At 51.3% G+C, this 17,255-nt stretch overlaps 1 protein-coding gene across 7 annotated transcripts in view; it reads right to left on the reverse strand.

Annotated features, from left to right (window-relative positions):
* The window catches only part of PLS3 (plastin 3), a 49,978-nt gene that overhangs the window by 22,646 nt on the left and 10,077 nt on the right, over positions 1-17,255 (reverse strand). The window contains exon 1 of one of the 7 annotated variants that reach the window (XM_026111013.2): positions 6,830-6,850. The exons of 5 other annotated variants lie outside the window; for them this stretch is intronic. The gene's annotated coding sequence lies outside the window, so the exon portion shown is untranslated. Of the gene's footprint in view, positions 1-5,783; positions 5,807-6,829; positions 6,851-17,255 lie in introns of those variants that run through there. One more of the 7 variants, XM_064518359.1, reaches the window with a different exon arrangement.

Here is a 17,255-nt window from a genome sequence, read left to right on the forward strand (position 1 = left end):
AAAGCATTATAGTGAATTTTCATACTATGCCACAAATTACGAGCTAGGCTGGTCAATGCAAGGAAACGCTACCATGCAGCTCCCTGTAAGACGCCTAGATGCTGCGTGCAACACTGCCCGTCTCGTGGGATGCCCAGTCTGCCCGACTTGGACCTACTTCTGCTGCTGAACCAGCTCCTTCCTCCTCAGAGCTCCTGTGGTTGCCCACTCCCTTCGTGCCACCGAAACCTGGCTGGTTTTTGGAGGGAAGAGAGTTTGCCCAGCAAGAAAGTCAACTGTAAGCAAGCCTGACACGCGGTATGGGAGGCTGATTTCGCAACTGGCAGAAACACTTGGGTATCGAGAGCAGAGGCGATTTTAGCCAGTGATTGCCAGCGTACAGGCAGAAAAGCTGCACAACCTGCCGGACAGGAGAGCTAAGAGACCTCCAGCGAGGAGCAAAGCAGGAACCCTCAGAAGATCCCATGTAGCACAAGTGTGACGCCTGACACAGGGACACATCATCTGGCTCTACCAAGCAGAAAACAGTTCTTCTATAGGCTACCACTAGGCAGGAAAATTCAGTCGACCCTCCTTCATGAATACTTCTTTTTTCCTAATCCTCACTTTCTCACCATTAGGTCTTCTCTTAAAAAGGGATTTCCAAGAACATAATTATCTAACCACTTCACTGAGATTTAATTTGCTAGTATCTCCTTCTAGCATCTTTAACACCATAATGAGCAGCCAACACCACTTTAAGCCAAGAGCTTTTAGGAAAGCTGCTGTTTGACTTTTTCAGGGAAACGGACGTGCCCCACAGCCATTTATGTGTCTCCACTTAAAAAAAATACCTTTCAGCCCCTGTGCTTGTCAGCTCAGTCGGTAAGTCTATAAAACGGATTCAGCATCTCACGGAGACACAGAGCGGCAACCTCGGCAACTCCAAAACAAAACCCAGCTCAGCATTTCCCCCGCGGCATCGCAAAGGGGGGACGCTCCCGATGCTCCCGCAGGGCACGTGCCTCAGCTCCAGCACCACAGTTATTCCCACCGGGAGCAAAAGCTCTGCCCGGCTGCGCAGTGATGGCCAGAGACAAACTCTGGTTTCAGGAAGGGAAAGAGGGACACGGAGAGGAGCGTGGTGGTCCCGCACCCGTTTTGCGCCCTGGCAACAGATGGGTCGATGCCCGCAGGCACAGCGTGCGAGGAAGCTATTCCTGCTTCAGGTCCCGTGCTTGCTCCCTCCTCCTTCCCGCGCCCCGAGACGAGAAGCAAAGGCCACTTCACACTTCAACGCAGCTTTGCGGGACAGCGGCTGGGGGACAGCATATTCCAGGCCGTGCTGCAAAAACCTCACTTCTCGCTGCAGATAAGAGCCGCTTTAAGTGCGTCTTGGGTTTTCCAACATCGACTGCCTTCCCAGATAGGGGCCGCATCCCGTTTTCATATAAATGGGTTTTACAGCCTCCAGACACACTGCAGCCGCCAGATCGGGGGGATCATTTGCTCCCCAACAGAACTGCAGTAGCAGCAGGGCATGTAAAGCTGGTGCCGTCCCTGTATCTTAACAGCTGTAAAGCAGCTGGGGATGAGGAATAAGCGCGAGCAAACCCCTCTCGGCATCTGCTTCTTCAGGGGCTTTATAAGCATCTAGGAACAAGTGAACTAAAACTATTTATTAAAACCAGTCCATTTCCCAGGGCTTATTTCAGCCAGACCCCTCCAGAGGAAAGGCCAGGGTCTCTGCTGCCAGGTCGCGGGGCCAGGAGCGCTGCTCAAACAGAAGGAAAAAAGCACCAAAAAGACACCAAAAACAAAAAAAGAGACTTTGCAGCACTCAGGCATCTGCAGATCACCCTGAAAACAGGCAGATTAATTCAATTTTAAAACGCATGGCAACCAAGTATTTCCCGACAGGGAGTCGAGCACTTCCAACAGAAACACGGCTGGAATTTGCTGCCGGTCCAGACGGGAGAAGCCGCTCTCCGAGCGAGCTCCGAGCCACTCCATCACTCCCGGACCCCTCCCAGTTTAATATCACAACAACTGACTGATTAACAGCAGCAGCTTGTTTACTCGAACAGGCAGAGACAAGTCAAAATGTCAACAAAAAAGGTATTAATACACCTTTTCCCATCTTTTTTTTATTTATATATATATATAAAAACCCTAGGGCTAGCCTAGAAACCGTGACTCACTCACTACATGTTTCTCTTTTCAGGGGAATTTGTGGTTTTATTGTCTTTTCATGAGAAGGCCTCCAGACATGAGAGGACAAGTCAGTCGACATTAGGAAATTAAGAGTACTTAAAAAGAGATCTGCATGTCTTTGCTAATCCAGCAAACAGCCGCCTCCCTTTCGGATCAGTCGGCCGCACAGCAGGGAGCTGGGCTCACCCCCAGCTCGCAAACCCGCCGCGCGCCCGCAGGGATCCCCTCGCCCATGGCACGTGCCGCAGCAACACGTAATTTGGGGGATATCCCTGCAATTTGCCTCAAATAGGATCCACCCAAGGCATCTGAGGGCTCACCCCATCCTCCTCCTCCCAATTCGGGGAGCACCGTGCTTGGAAATATTTGCAGACAGGAGAGGACGGACGGACACACACGGCCCATCAGCTGGCTCCTTCTCCTGGTCCAGCCCAAGCAAAGCCTCCGGAGACTCACACAGAGCGGCTGCGGCTCGACAGCAAGACTTGCAGCACGTGGACTTGGTCCGGGAGCGAGTCCCCCCAGGATAATTACTACATGTCACTTTGGGGGGAGACGGGGAAGTTCAGGGATTGATGGCCACTAAATGCAAACCTATCGAGCACCTCCTTTAAATTGGCAAAACTACTGCTACCAGGTTTTCTCGGTATTCATGCAAATCCCTGGAGCGGTGGTGCTGGGAGAGACGTGCTCCCTGCTCGGCGTCCTCACCCGGGAGCAGCCCGAAAACTTCTGCTGCTTTTGTTACACCGGGATCTGCCGCAGCTGGGGAAAACCTGTCAAATTCATTAGGAGCAGGGATGTGTCCTGGAGATAGTCGTTGCACTTGGCTGGCCAGCAGCTCTCTCCGGATTTGGAGATGTGTCTCCATGGGATATCCACCTTCCTGCAGCAGGTTCAGATTGGAAACCGCAGCTCTCCTAGCTGGAGCTGGGCAGAAGTGACACCAGAGGCTTCTCTGAGCAGCGTTTGGTAGATGCCTAGCGTGGACCTGTAGACCCTACGCGGAGGCAGCATCCAACCGCATGGAAACAGCTGGTGCAGACCACTGTTCCCAGGCTACTCCTTTAGCTGCTGCCCCAAAGGCCAGGCTCAGCCCCAGACAACCTGATCTTTCACTTTTTTGCAAGCTGCTCAAGGCATTTTCTCTTCAGATTTCTCTTCAGCCAGATTCCCTAGCTCAGACCATCTTTTAAACCCTTTTTGTGACAACCGCTGGCCCAGCAGCCTCTTTGCTTGCCTCAAACTCCCCCACGCAGCCAGGCCCAGCATGCGGTCGGCACCTTCAGCACCCTCACCCAGAACCAAGCTGCAACCTGCACCCAGGGGAAGCCTGAAAAATCGGTCAACAAATCCCAACTCACAGCACAAATAGCAGCCGGCCCCTCACTAAAAGCCCAGCTCGCGGGGGAGCTGAGCCCTGCAGGACAGCACTAGGAGTAGCGAAAGCTGGGTAAGAGAGAGAGAGAAATCTGCAGGGCTTCAAGTATGTGGATTTGCATGCAAGGTAGATACAGGAAAAAGAAGGATATGGAGCATCAGAGGATGCTCGGATGGACATCTACAGCCTTGGAGAAAAGCAGAGGGATGCTGGGTTACTCTCACGACCCCGGGGCCTTGCAAAGCCGCATCTGCAGGGAGGCTGAACTGATGGAGACCTGAAAACAGGCTTGGGCCGCGGATGGAACGGAGAAGCACCCAAGCTTCCTACCCCCCTGCCCTCTTCCCCGAGGGCTCCTGACCTGAGGGCCGGGGCCCGAGCGGGTCAGATGGTCAAAGCAGCGGCAACGCTCATGTTCGCTCATGTTCGAGCAGGAGAGCAGCCGCCCGTAGAGCTCCCCGGCCACGCTTGCACGCTCGCGTCCTGCTGCAAACGTCCCGCTGCGGCACAGCCGCCCCGTAAACCCTGCCGCAGTTATCGACAAAGCGCCGGAGTCGGCAGGGCACGGTATGGACCGGATAAAAGACCGCTCGAGACACCAATAAAGCGGTCCCCAAAAGCCCGTTTGCCAAGTCCTCCTCCTAAACGGTGCGCTTCAGCAAATCACCATTTTCAGCAGAGCAGTCGCTCCAGGATTTGCACACTTTTAAGACCAAAACTTGCTAGATAGGCTTAACTTGCTCCTGAATTTCAATAGGTTGCTCCTATCAATGGCTGGAGAACAGCAATATTCCCCAGGAACTAACTACTACAACATGAAACTGGTGATTCCTCAAATATCCCTATGGAGAGGAAGAACTGAAAACTCATTCTGCCTGAAACATGCATAAGCTAATAAAATTCATAAGAGAGAGGATTCAAATCCAAGTTCAAGACAGGAGGAAAGAAACGGGTAGTCTCACGTAAGCAAGTGGACCAAGGCTTAGAAGGCTTGATTTAAATTCCTGGCTCTAGCACAGAGAGGAAAAGAAAAGGGGGGAAAAAAAAAATCATGCTAGCCTCTCAGGAAATTCTTATTCTCAGAGTAATTCCTATGCTTGTGTAGTCCAGCAAATAATGCTTGATTTAAATTCCTGGCTCTGGAACAGAGGAAAAAAAAAAAATATATATATATATATATATATCTGTATATATATATAATATCAAGCTAGCCTCTCAGGAAATTCTTATTCTCATAGTAATTCTTATTCTCCCGTATCCCCCAAATAAAGCAGAGGATTAACCTTCTGCCTGCTCCATTCCTAAACCAGAAGTGGCTTGAAAGGACCCACCTCTCCCTACCCATGCCCAAAATCCGGCACGAGGCATCCCTCCTTTGGTGATGGGCAGGTGAAGTCACCGATATTCAATACTCCGTGATAAAGCAAGACGTGTTACTCATTCTGCTAAGCTCCCCACCTGCCCGGGCAGGGAAGTCGACCCCATTCCCGAATTAAATCACATTACAGTCACGGCTTATTCAGCCCCAGCAAACAAGCTCCCGCAAGTCGGGCAGCCGGCACGCCGCTGCCCAGCCACGACGGCCCGGCGACCGGGAGCTCCAGCAGCTCCGTGGGGTAGGATGGCTTGGCACAGCCTTTTCACAAGATAGAGCCACGGCCAAACAATTTTGCAGACTGTTTTATCAGCTCGCGAGCAAACAGAGCCGTCCCGAAGCTGCACCGAAATTCCTGGAGACCGCTGCCTCTTCTGCCGGTTATAAACACCGGGAGAGCAGCGCAGCAATGAATGCTTTCTCAAATAAGAAACAAACCACTTAAAAACTGTAAACCATGCCTTAAACATTGGAATTATGTTTAAAAAGTCTCTTAAGAAACAGGAACTCACCTAACAAATCTCTTGCGAGAAAGAGCTACTGACACACAGAGAACAGTATTTTTCCACCCTTTCTTTGCTGCTAGAAAGCTTGTTTGGAAGGTATTTAAAAGCAATGGAAAGAAAGGAGAGGGCAAGCCAAGGTAACGAGTGTAGCGGTCACACCTGTAGCAGGATCAGGCAAGCTCTGCATGGCCCTTCTCGGGTTTTAGACAAGCGTAAATCACTGCAAAGTGCACCCCGATCGGCAGGTTGAGGCCGGCAGGATCACCCAGACGCACCCGATGCTCCCTGCACCCAGCAGCACTCGCTGGGTGCCTACGACCCGCTTTACCTCCTCCTCGCTCGGTCTAGCCAGTGCCCGATGCCCCCAGGACGGACGTGGTGGTGAACTGCACCTTCACACAGCCTCACCCCTACTCCGAATCTCAGTGGGGCGAGAGAGTCCTCCCCGCTGAGGAAGCCACTCCTTAAAGCGGGACCTTTCGCAGGGTAAGACACAAGCGCACAGCAGCCCAGGGCAACATGTTCGGTACAAACAACGTCACCGCGTGAAGAAGACACCCGAGATTTATTTTACAGGCAAACAACCTCAAAGCCATCAGTGCAAGCTGCCCGGCATCAGCGATTCAGCACGTGGCTCCAGGACCTCGCACGCTGGAGTACCTGGTGTATAAACGTGTCTCAGCCGACAGCGACTGCTGCAGCATCTGGAGATGGTCTGTTCTGGCTGTTAGCACTGAGCGCAGCCAGCTTTCACCGTAAAACGTGGCAGGCCAGGTAAATTTGTCATCTCCGAGACTAACCCGTGCCGTTTCCCACCTGAATAGCAAGCAAGCGGCCAGGGCACAGCTCCTCCTGGCAACACCCCCCCGAAAAGCTGCAGCCGCAAAAGCCAGCGGCGTGCGGCCGCTTCCCAAAAGCGCTCAGGGCTCCTCGTGCTCCCTGCACAAGCGTTTCAGTATTGCACATTTTCAGCCCGCGAGCTGAAGTGGCTCTGCTATTTAAAGACCTACTGCTCGCCGAGGTTGGGAGCGACGTGCCCCAGATGGGGATTTCTGGGAAGACACACCCGGAGACTTCTTCAGAAAACAAAACACCCCGCGCCGGAGCCGCTCTCAGCGCCCGCTCCCGTGCTGCTTGCAAGTTCATTTAACCAAGGGCACAGCTGAATCCGACTTAAATCAAAGCCCCAGCTGAATCCTTTCGCTTTGGCTAGAGCTGGTTTTTTCCAATCAACTATAGCATTGCATTTTGCAAAGAGGAAGGGGAAAAAAAATAAATAAAAGGCAAGATGAGATGCAGGGAAGCTCTCCGGCGCGCGCTGGCGTTTGCACAGCCGGCCAGAAACCGCAGCCCCTGCAGCGGGCACCCCCTTACCTCGGTCCTCCCGCGGGAAGGGCAATGCGGGCCGGCAGCGAGCGTGGTGGCATCTCCCCGGCGGGCTCTGAGCTGGAAAGCCAGCATTCCTGCCGCGCCGCTCCCGGCACCCGCGTGCGCCCTCCCACGAGCGGGAGCGCATGCCACCGGCACCCCGCCGGGCTGGAGAGCCCCGGCAAAGGCTCAGGACGGGCGACCCGAAGCATCCCGGCACGTAGAGCCTTTGGGTGAGCAAACTATTCCCCAACACTTTTTTTTTTTTTAAAAACTTCTATTGTTAGAAATTAACACCTTTTGCATTGAGAGCTCTCAATTTGTCCAGGCAAACAGCAACACTGAACGTTTATTTTGCTTGATGCAATTATTCCCTGGATGTCTTTAAAGACACCAGAGGCTCACACTGAGGAAGACCTAATCAGTCCTCATCAGGCTCAGCTGGCAGTGAAGTAGGATGATGCCTACTATTTTGCCCCAAAATTCATTAAAAAACCCAGTCATGTGGTCTGCAGGGATGGTGAACATTAATTTCAGAGCTGGTCCATATAGCAATACATCTCACCACCTCTCCAATCAACCCCCCCGTTCCAGAGGAAACCTGGACCGACATCTGCTACCAACCAGAAAGCCACAAGCAAGAAACAGCACGTAGCGTGTTTTTTCCGATACCCTATTCCAATACAGAATAAATCACAAACAGGGCGAAGCGGGATTTCCAGACAATAATTATGTATTTCAGAAGTTTTTATCCTCACTAAGTCCATGACACTTGAGCCCTCCTATAACTAAAAGGCGAGGCTATCACCTACTAATAAAACACATGTGAATTAGTGAAGAATTCGGAGAACCCATGACCATCCTAGAAATTAAAAATACTTGAACTGAGTCATTGCCCCCATTTTTTTTTTCATTACCTCAGCCAGGAAAGTGAGTCATCACCTGGTCCCATTTCTGGGGCATCATCTGGAAATTTAGCTTTCAGCTGTTAAGTTTTAAAAGACGTATTGAAAAAAATAGGGGGGAGAAAAGAAGAGAAAAAACACTAAAACCCACAACCTGACAGCTTCCTCAGGATGGTAAATGTAACAAAAACCCAAAACAGCAGTTTTTATGCCCAGAACTGCAGCTGTAGCTTAAAAGAAACAAAGTTGGCTCAAAAAGCACGTGCACACTCCAAAGACCGGAGGGTGCCCGCGTGCCGGACGGGGCTGGGGAGGGCACCTCGGGCACGGCTCTGACCCACAGCAGCAGCCGGTTTCAGCACGGCGCTGGGTGCAACGAGGCCCCGTCCGGCTGCTCCCGTCCGAGGCAGCCACCGAGTCCGGGCCGTAGCTAGAGCCTCACAAACGCAGCAAGGTGGAAGAAACACGTTTAAGAAAGTCCTTAGTCCTGCCGCTGCTCTGCCTTTATGGGCGAGCACGTCACACAGCATAAACTCTCATGCCCCAAGTTGGCAGAAGCATTTTAGGAAGCGCTAAGGCTTTGGGGGTTTGGACAGGGTGTGCAAAAGCCCAACTCACAAGCCGTCTTCTCTTACCAAGACCTGAAGCATCCAGGTGAGAGTTGTTAAAGGGACAACAGCTGCTTTGGGGAGGAAAAAGAAGAACATCTGCTTTGGGAAGGGGAAAAACAGACTCTCCTCCTCTTGCCTCTGGTTGCTGGGGAAGCAAAGCAGCCCCGGGAGGTTTGTGGGTGGAAGACCTCTGCAGCAAGGGTGGACAACTAAAAGCCACCAGTGCACAGGCCTGCAGAACCTCTCGTTTTTCACTTCTTTATTTTTTCCAGGTAAAAGCATTGCAGCTTATGCAGCTAAGAGCTAATCACCATTCCCCCTGCTAGAAAGGTGAAGGGCATCTCCAGTGTGGACCTGCGCCTGGCCAAGGGCAGCACGCGGAAGTTGTGCCCAGGCAGCACCAAAACGCACCCGTGCTCCGCACGCAGAAGGGAGGATTAGCGACAGCCAGCTCTTCTGCAGCATTAGCAGCACTCGGCTCTCCAAACACCTCCAAATCCAGCACTGCTGGTGCAACCAGCAATTACGCTCAAACCCAAAATAGCATTTCCTGCGTGCCAGCACCACTCCCGGGCACGTCACGCCGAGCCGGGCCGCAGCGGCCGGCAGATGCGCGGCTCCCCGGCGCTCCCACCCCGCTTCCGAGAGCACGCCTGGGCAAACACCCCGCCCGCTGCCAAAAGAGGAGCTTTGGCTCCATGCACCAGCTCATTTTCCTCTTCCTCCCCTCGAAGAAAGCCTTTTAGGGAAGTGCAAGACGACTCCTGCTAGGAAGTTCTTCTGATCAGGCGACAACTCCCCAAACACCACGCTGCAAAGTCATCTAGTCTCCTGCGTAAAGCCAAAGCTACTGCGCACCTGCAAAAGCAGGCAAGGGATATATATTTATCCCTTACATCCCTATATATAAGTGTATATATATATAAAGTATATAAATAAGTATATATTTTTATCCATATGTATAGGAGAGGTAAGGAACCAGCCATTCCCCCAGCAAGACCAGAGTGCACCAGCCAGGTCAGAGGGTCCCGACCGCGACACACCAAAACCAACCCCGCCCCGAAACAGCAGAACCTCCAAGGGGGAAACCGCACACCTCCACTCTTTCACCACTCAGTCACTGCAACAAGGAGATACATGTAGGACGAAGACCTTCCTGCCCTGCCCCAAAGGCGGCTGGCTGGCAGCACACCGCACGGGTCGCGGAAGAGCGGCTGTCCCAAAGGGAGCCGGAGGGCTACAGGCGCCATCGCGCACCGCGACGAAGGCTCGTGACCGTGGAAGAAAGCGGCACCGAGCCCCACCGCGGCGTTAGCGGTGGCTGGTGCCGCCCGGCAGCTTGCGAAACGAGACCCGGGCGAGGGGAGGCACCGGCGCACGGGGCAGGATCCCTCAAGCGCGTCGTTGCACAAGCAGGCGTCTCCTCCCGGGCTCCCGCTGCCAAGTTTCGCTGGGAGGCCGCGGATACTCCCCTGCCCTCCGGGAGTTACCCAACGGGGGCCGCGGCGGCTGGGGCAGCTGCCTCGGGGGCGAGCAGCGAGGGTAACGCAGGAGGCATCTCGTCCCTCTCCTCTCGCCACCCCTGGAGAAGAGGCACCTCCGTGAGGGCACCGGGAAGAAGGCATCACCGAAAGCCCCCCAAAAGCCCCGGCATCACCGAAAGCCCCCCAAAAGCCCCGGCATCACCGAAAGCCCTCCAAAAGCCCCGGCATCACCGAAAGCCCCCCAAAAGCCCCGGCATCACCGAAAGCCCTCCAAAAGCCCCGGCCTTCATCTCCTGCTGGGTGAGACCCCATGGCTCTGACAGCTTAGCACCAAGTCCCTCCATCCAGGAGGGGACAACTGCCACCTCCTAGACTCCAGGCTCTGCCGCAGCGTACCTGCCCGCTCCAGAAGAAGTCTTTCCTACCCCTAGTTAGCGGTGCCGAGAGACATCGTGCTAACATTGGCCACAGTGCACAACAAGTGATGAAGTCCATGGGGATAAACAAGTCCCTGGCACGGTGCTTGCCGTGCCCACGCCGAGGGCTGGGCTACATCCAGCCCAGGGGATGCAGGAGCCAACCCAGCCCCTGCCGTGCCGCTCCGCCGCCGGAGGACAGCGGCCCCAGAGCTGGCACCCAGCACCCAGGTCCCAGCCCAGCCGCCCTCGCGCGGCCCCGGCAGCAAAGCCAGACCGACCTCCCGCCCCGGTCTGCTCCGGTCCCGGCCCGCACCATCGCTGCGGGTCGCTGCTGCTGTCTGGAGAAGAGGAAGATGAGGAACAAGAAGATATAAGTAGAAATGCCAGCAATTTTAAGGCAAACTTTTTAGGTTAGATCATCTGCCCTGCAGCACTGTACACAAGCCTCTTGCATTTTTTTTTTATTTAACTATTTAATGGCAGTTCAGTGCAACCAAGCCTTCAAGAGCACTCCCCCCCCACAAAAAAAAGGATAACTAGTTGGAACAGAAACCAGGTAACCTAAATAATCTATTCTGTCCAAAAGAAAACACCCTGCTTTACCAGCCAGGGCTTCAGAGAGCAACAGTGAGGGGTCAACTACCACCTCATTTTTGACCAGGATCAATGCAGGACCTCGAGATGCTCAACTACAGCATTTACCCTCTGCCAGACTCTCCCCTCCTCCAATCCTGTCCACATTCTTTCTTAAAGATAAGGTTTTAACAGGAATTGTGTACAGATGGGCAGACACGCTCTCCTCTGCGCTTTTTTAAACAAATCGAGGTTTTATGACCTTCTTGCCTTCATTTTGTGTTGGTGACCAACCACAAAGTACGGTCCATCACTGTGAACGGCTACAGAAGGGTTTGACGACCGAGGAGCGAGCAGCTTTGACCTTAGCTCCTCAATTTATCAGTCTTACAGAGAAAAAAAAAAAAAGAAAGAAAAAGAAAAAAAAAGAAAAAAATCTGTCCTTGCTAGATTTCCACCTTAAAAGCTTTTGGAGCCACTGTCTCAGCCCGTCGTCAGGAGGAAAGCAAGACATTAGTCAGGTTCATGCTTATTTAATTTAAAAAAAAAAAAAAAAAAAAAAAAGCTTGCACATGCATTAGTGGCTGAAATTTAGTCTTCATTAAAAAAGAAAAAAATGCCTGCAAACTCGAGCACGACGGCAGCACCAGACAGATCGGAGCACTCGCCCGATGTACCCCGTGCTCCAAGGCAGCTCGGCGGAGGGACTCGCCGGCCCGGCAGCCGTGGCTTCGAGCGGGGAAGCGAGCGCTGCCAGAGCAGCGGCCGGGACCGGGGGCACCTCCCGCCTCGCCGCTCCGCGAGGAAATCGGGGCCGCGCTGATGTCAGCCGCAGGAAATGAGCCACCGGCAGACGATGCCGGAAGCAGGCTTTATATTTAGGACTGAGTCACCCGCTTTATTAAATTCCAAAGGCACAAAGGTGGGTGGGGAGAGGGGGGACAAGTTTTTCCCTTGAGATCACAGAGTCCAGGGCTTTTTGAAGCGGGGACAGAGAAAATAAGATGACCTGGGAACTCCTTTTTGCTGCCAGGACTTCTGCACTTTCACCGAAAAAGGGGCTGTCAGATACGCTGCCTTTCTCAGGACCGGAGCCAACCCCTAAGACGCTCCAGGGGCGTGCGGCCCCGGGGGGGATTTGCTCGGGTCAGCATCCGTATCCTCAGGGAACAAACTTCAAATTAACTCAGATCAATTTGCAAAAGGTTCAAAAATTAATACCAGTGTAATCCTATAAGCTTAAGGTCTTTTGACATCCGGCAAAATTAAAGAAATAAATTTTTAAAGGATACTGAGAAACAGTCTTACTGTAGACGGTACCACAAAAGGGATTAGAGGAATACAGACTTGCTCGCAGGCAGTTTTCATCCAAGCCTACATTGCAAGCTTTTTCACCCAAGAAATACTCTGCAGTCCGAGCAGCAGCAACAGGTCTGCAAGGTTTTCAGCCAGCCTTTTCCTCTGAGACCCAGTTTTTAAACACTAACACACAGATACCACTGCCAAAGCCAAATGCTGTACCTAGCGTTGATTTAGAAAGTCAACAGCAAACGAGAGTCATCTCTAATGCCAAACGCTATCAGTGACTTGACTACAGAAGCAGCCTATTAGATTACTAAGCAGAAGGTAAATTGCTGTCATGTTCAAAATAAGATTACAACAGCAAAAAGGATGTGGCTCGCAAAATAAATCTCAGCTGCAGCAGGACTGGCAATCATGCCGAACCAGAGGTCAGGGCCTGCTTAAGCATCTTCCACCTATAAGCACAGAGAGATGAGACCACAGCAGGCACAGGCTGCTCGGACCAGCAAACAGATGTTTAGCCAGCTGTCGACCACTGCCCAGAGCAGTATCCCGCAGAACGGGCCGGGCCGGTGGCCGTGGGAGACAGCCCCTGGGTGGCTCTTCAGTCCCACGCACGGCATCCGCCGGGCGACCTCCCGCTCCCGGGAAGGAGGCTTTGCCACTGGGGAGACCAAGGCTGGCCACGGAGGTGGAGTCCCAGGGTCACCCCGAGGAGCACCCCAGTGCAACCCAGCAAGCAGGTCACTGAGGAGTCCCTGGTACCGCACCCAGGAGCCCTGCCAGGTGCTGGAGGGAGCCAAGAGCCACAGCACATGGAGATTTTGGCACATGGCTCACAGTGTTGTGCAAGTGGGCCGATTAGCTCAGCTGTGTTGGACTAGCCACAGATCTCATCTCAAGAGACCTTCAAGCTTTTCCTAATATTCAGCTTGGAGCTGGATTTGTTAGCTTCCCCCAGAGCTGCTCCTTTTATCCCAGACCCCGTCAGGAAAGCTTCTGCAGGTGGGGTCTGCCGGAGAGGGTAACTCCGCGCTGCTCCTACGGCCATGCCATTCTTTGCAGATGCTAAGAAAGATGAGATTATTTAAACTGCATGTGCAAGTGGTAAGTGTGCTGCTGTGAAGTCTAATGCTTTATGAATTTATGTGCAGAAAGGAAAAGTTTATTCCTCCAAATAAAGAGGCCCACTGATCCTCCATAAAGCCCAGGACATACTACTTGACACAAGGCACAAAACAACTTTGCTGCTCAGATAGGACGGGAAGATCTAGCTGCAAGGAACGACAGAAGAAGGTGTGATGTTGACTACACCAACGAGATCCAAGCGCTGATCGTCAGCCACGAGCTGTGCGTGTGAAAGGGCAACGCACTAAGGAAGTGCAATACCCTGCTATTTGCCAGGTTGTTTTCAATCCAATGATCAAAGCCCTGATCACTACAGTGAATTATTGACTGATGCCAGCCATAAAGGCTCTTGCACAGCACCTGATTTCAAGGCCATTCGTACCTGACTGCAGGGCTGAGTCTCACCCTATTTCATGGGTTTCCGAGATCTTTTTATATAGACATTGAAAAGAAAGGGAGCAAAAGGACAGACCCAGGCAGCCCTACACAACCTAGCAAGAGGTTATATAGGCCTCCATGAAAAGACAGTGGTGGGGGAGGAGGGCTGTGAGACCTTCCCATCACTGCCGTATGCTGGGCACTGCAACAACCATCCGTCCAGGAGGGCTACAGGAATTTCCAAGAACATCATAGCCAGGCAAAAGCAACACAAGTTTTTCAACAAGAAGTCTGAATACACTGCCTTTGCTACAGCATTTGGTTTATATTAAACAGTGGCAAGAGCCCAGCTTGAAATTAGATCAACAAGAACGTTAAGGGGTGGGCAGGAGCAGGGCAGAGGCAGGATTGCACTGGAACCTCCCATCTGCGTCCCCAAGGAAAGCTCAGTCCCAACCTTGGCCAAACAGCGCAGAAAGGAACAGGCTAAAGTTTAGGTCAGACATTTGGGCCACTTGCTCCAAATATTTTCAGAAGGCCTAGTTCCCCCCCCTCTCCTGTACAGAAAACTGAATTCAACTAAAGTCAAGACTCAGAAATGTACTTATTATTTCCAGGAACACAGAGAAACATGAATGCATTCATAGCTGTACTGCCATTTCTTCTCTATCCCCTTCCTGCAAAGTGTTGCTGTCGGAGAATAAGTTCTTAAAAACAGGAATCGACCCCTTCTCCCTGACTCTCTGTGCAGTACCAATCCTAACAAGATACACACCTACAACAGCTCATGCATGCCCCAATACAAAGTCCTTGCAATCTGTTTTTGGAGGCAAAACATTTTGTGCAGGATTCAGGAAGAAAATGCTCAATTGCAATATTGCTTTTGAACTCACTTCCTTTGCTTTTGGGACCAGATGGAGACAAACAACTTATTCTATGCTGGGTCAAGGAAACGTTTAACTGCAGGATTTACGGTGGAACATATGTGTGTGTGCATATAAGTATATACACACACACTTTAAATATATACATACATATACATACACACTCTCACTCTACTGCAGCACTGCAGCTGCCAAGCAGTTACAGCAGAAGGCAAACACCGTTTTAACCCAAGGAAAACGGCAACACATTTGAGTATCAGCCTGCTCGTCAGCGTCCTGCAACATAGCCTCCAGCACGGAGAGCATCCAAGCCTGTCCCTGGAACAACACTCGGCATCCTGGAATCTCAAAACCGCAGCCCTGCTCCAAACCCAAACAATATCCCCACTCCCTTCCCAGCAGATTAGCAGGAGCTAGCACAAGATTACAACAGCAGCATAAACAAGGACCCAGGATTTATATTCTTTCAGATGTTCTTCAGCAAGCTACCAAGCTGAAACACAGCTTCACGAAATATGAATGCCAATTACAGGGATGAGTAGCCTTAATTCAAGTTTCCACTTGGTCAGTGCTCTTCTTGCACTGGAAACTTTGGTGCTCACCCAGCAGTTTTGCCTGCCTGGAAGAGCTGCCCTGAGCTCTAGCAGCAGAAGGGGGAGAGCAACTGAAAAGGGAGAAGGAAAAAAAAAAGAAAAAGACAATTTTTTGCCTTGTACTATTGGAGAGAAGATGGAGAAAGCAGATTAGCAGTCCCCTCCCCTGTTATTTTGGGTGCAGCCCCTCGAGTGGAAGCCCTGGCACCACGGGCTTCTGCCAGAAGAGACAACCAGAGAGCATGCACCAAGGGGAGAAGTAGGTGCAGATGGGTTCCCTAATATCGATGCAGTGCACTGCCACCCAGCCATGCAGCCCAGACAACTGGCTGCTCCGTCAGCTTTCCCCATACCCCCCATGGAAGAAACTTTCAGCAGAAGGAGCCCGCTTTTCTTCTAGCTGAATATGCGCTTATGTTGTTATAGTGCTTTCAGCAGCTGACATTAAGACCCAGCCATAAATTCTAGATAAGCAGGAGTTCAGCTGGAAACCGTTTGCACCAGGAAAATCCACTTACACTATCACCACTACTAGGGCAAAGACCAACGTAAACACATCGAAAGGAGAAAATCCAACAACCTGATCAAATCTATGAAAAGCAACACACTGCAATAAATACGGGGACTCCAACTTCTAACTTCCCGTTAGAAGTGAATAGGTACACCAGAAGTAGGACGCTGTAGCGAAGCAGGAACACTCACTTCCCCGTTCTGTTTCAACGCAACCTGCATTGCTTGTAGCCAGTATTTCTGGCGCTAACAATTCACATTGTTCCACAGCACTTTCAGCATGCAAAATCAAGATAACACCTCGCTCACCCTTTCAGCTCTTGTGATGCCAAGCTGGAAAGACACTATAAGAAAATGGGAATAAAAAAAACACAGGGCTCTATCCGCAATTTTCCAATGCAACATGCAGGCAGGAACATGTAAATGGGGCACATTAACAGCGCAATCTTGTTTTGCTAACAACTCACTGCACATCACCTACCTAATTCAGAAAGGATGCACATTTCTGTTACCCTCTGTCTCCAATCTGCATCTTAAAAGCCTAGGGCACTCGGCTCTGGAGAGCCCTTATTTAATACCTACCATATTGGCAAAGAAACAGTCCCGTATACATAAGCTGACTACAGCATCATCTGCTCTCCTATTTTCCTTCTAGTATCAAAATACTTTTCATATGTTCATCTTCAGAGAGGAGGAAAAAAAAAAAGTGGGAGGACAAAGGGAATTTTTCTTAACCTTCATTTCCCCCCCACCTCAAAAAAGCAGCTATAATTTCAGTAGGAATGTCCCTAGAAGTGTGTAATTAATTATTTTCTCCTCAAATCCAGACAGTCTCCCCCATCATCTGGAGCCAGGCAACAGAAGCAGTTTTATCAAAAAAACGCAGGCACGAGCCGCACTAATGGGAACCAGGTCCCGGGCAGCATAACCTACTGCATCCCGGAGCCCAGCACCCTCCGCTACCGCACCAGCACCCACCAAAAGCACCCAGCACCCTCCAGCAAAACGCAGCACCACCCCAAATCACAGCCTCCATCAGCACCCAGTACAGGAAAACTGATACAGAACAGCAGCACTTTTGATATTATTCAGTTTGACTCATCTCACAGAATAACAGGTTTGGCTCCTTGTGCTCTTTCCTGAATTGGCTGTAGTTGAACAGCGAGCCCCTAAAAAACATTTTATGGGTTCTCCGTCTTGACCTGACCTTGCAGTGGATAAGGACTCACTTTGCCTCATTTAAGTTCCTGTATTTTTGATTTTAAAAAGCCACCTGGCTAACAGTCTTAAGAAAGAGTCAGTTTTCCTTAGCATTAAAACATCTGTACTAAGACCGTAACTCCAGACTCATTTTTCCTGCCTTTCAGAATTTGCAGTATGAACAAGCAGCTCCTCGACTCTCAGCTAAAGTAAAATCAAGCAGCTGAGCTAGAGAGAGGCTGAAGGCTCTGCCCACCTAGACTTTGGGAGAAAAGAAAGAAAATTTCCTTCCAGCTCCTTTCTAAAGTCAAATATACGATTGTTTACCCAGGTTGTTACAAAAGAGACAACATTTCCTCTTTGAAACTTTTTTGCGGTCTAGTCTAGACAGAACAGGCCAAGGCGGGGTCCACAAAACTTGAAGAGAAAAAGGCATTTCAGAAAG

Source organism: Dromaius novaehollandiae, chromosome 11 (assembly GCF_036370855.1).
Source record: "Dromaius novaehollandiae isolate bDroNov1 chromosome 11, bDroNov1.hap1, whole genome shotgun sequence".
Taxonomy (NCBI): Eukaryota; Metazoa; Chordata; class Aves; order Casuariiformes; family Dromaiidae; genus Dromaius; species Dromaius novaehollandiae.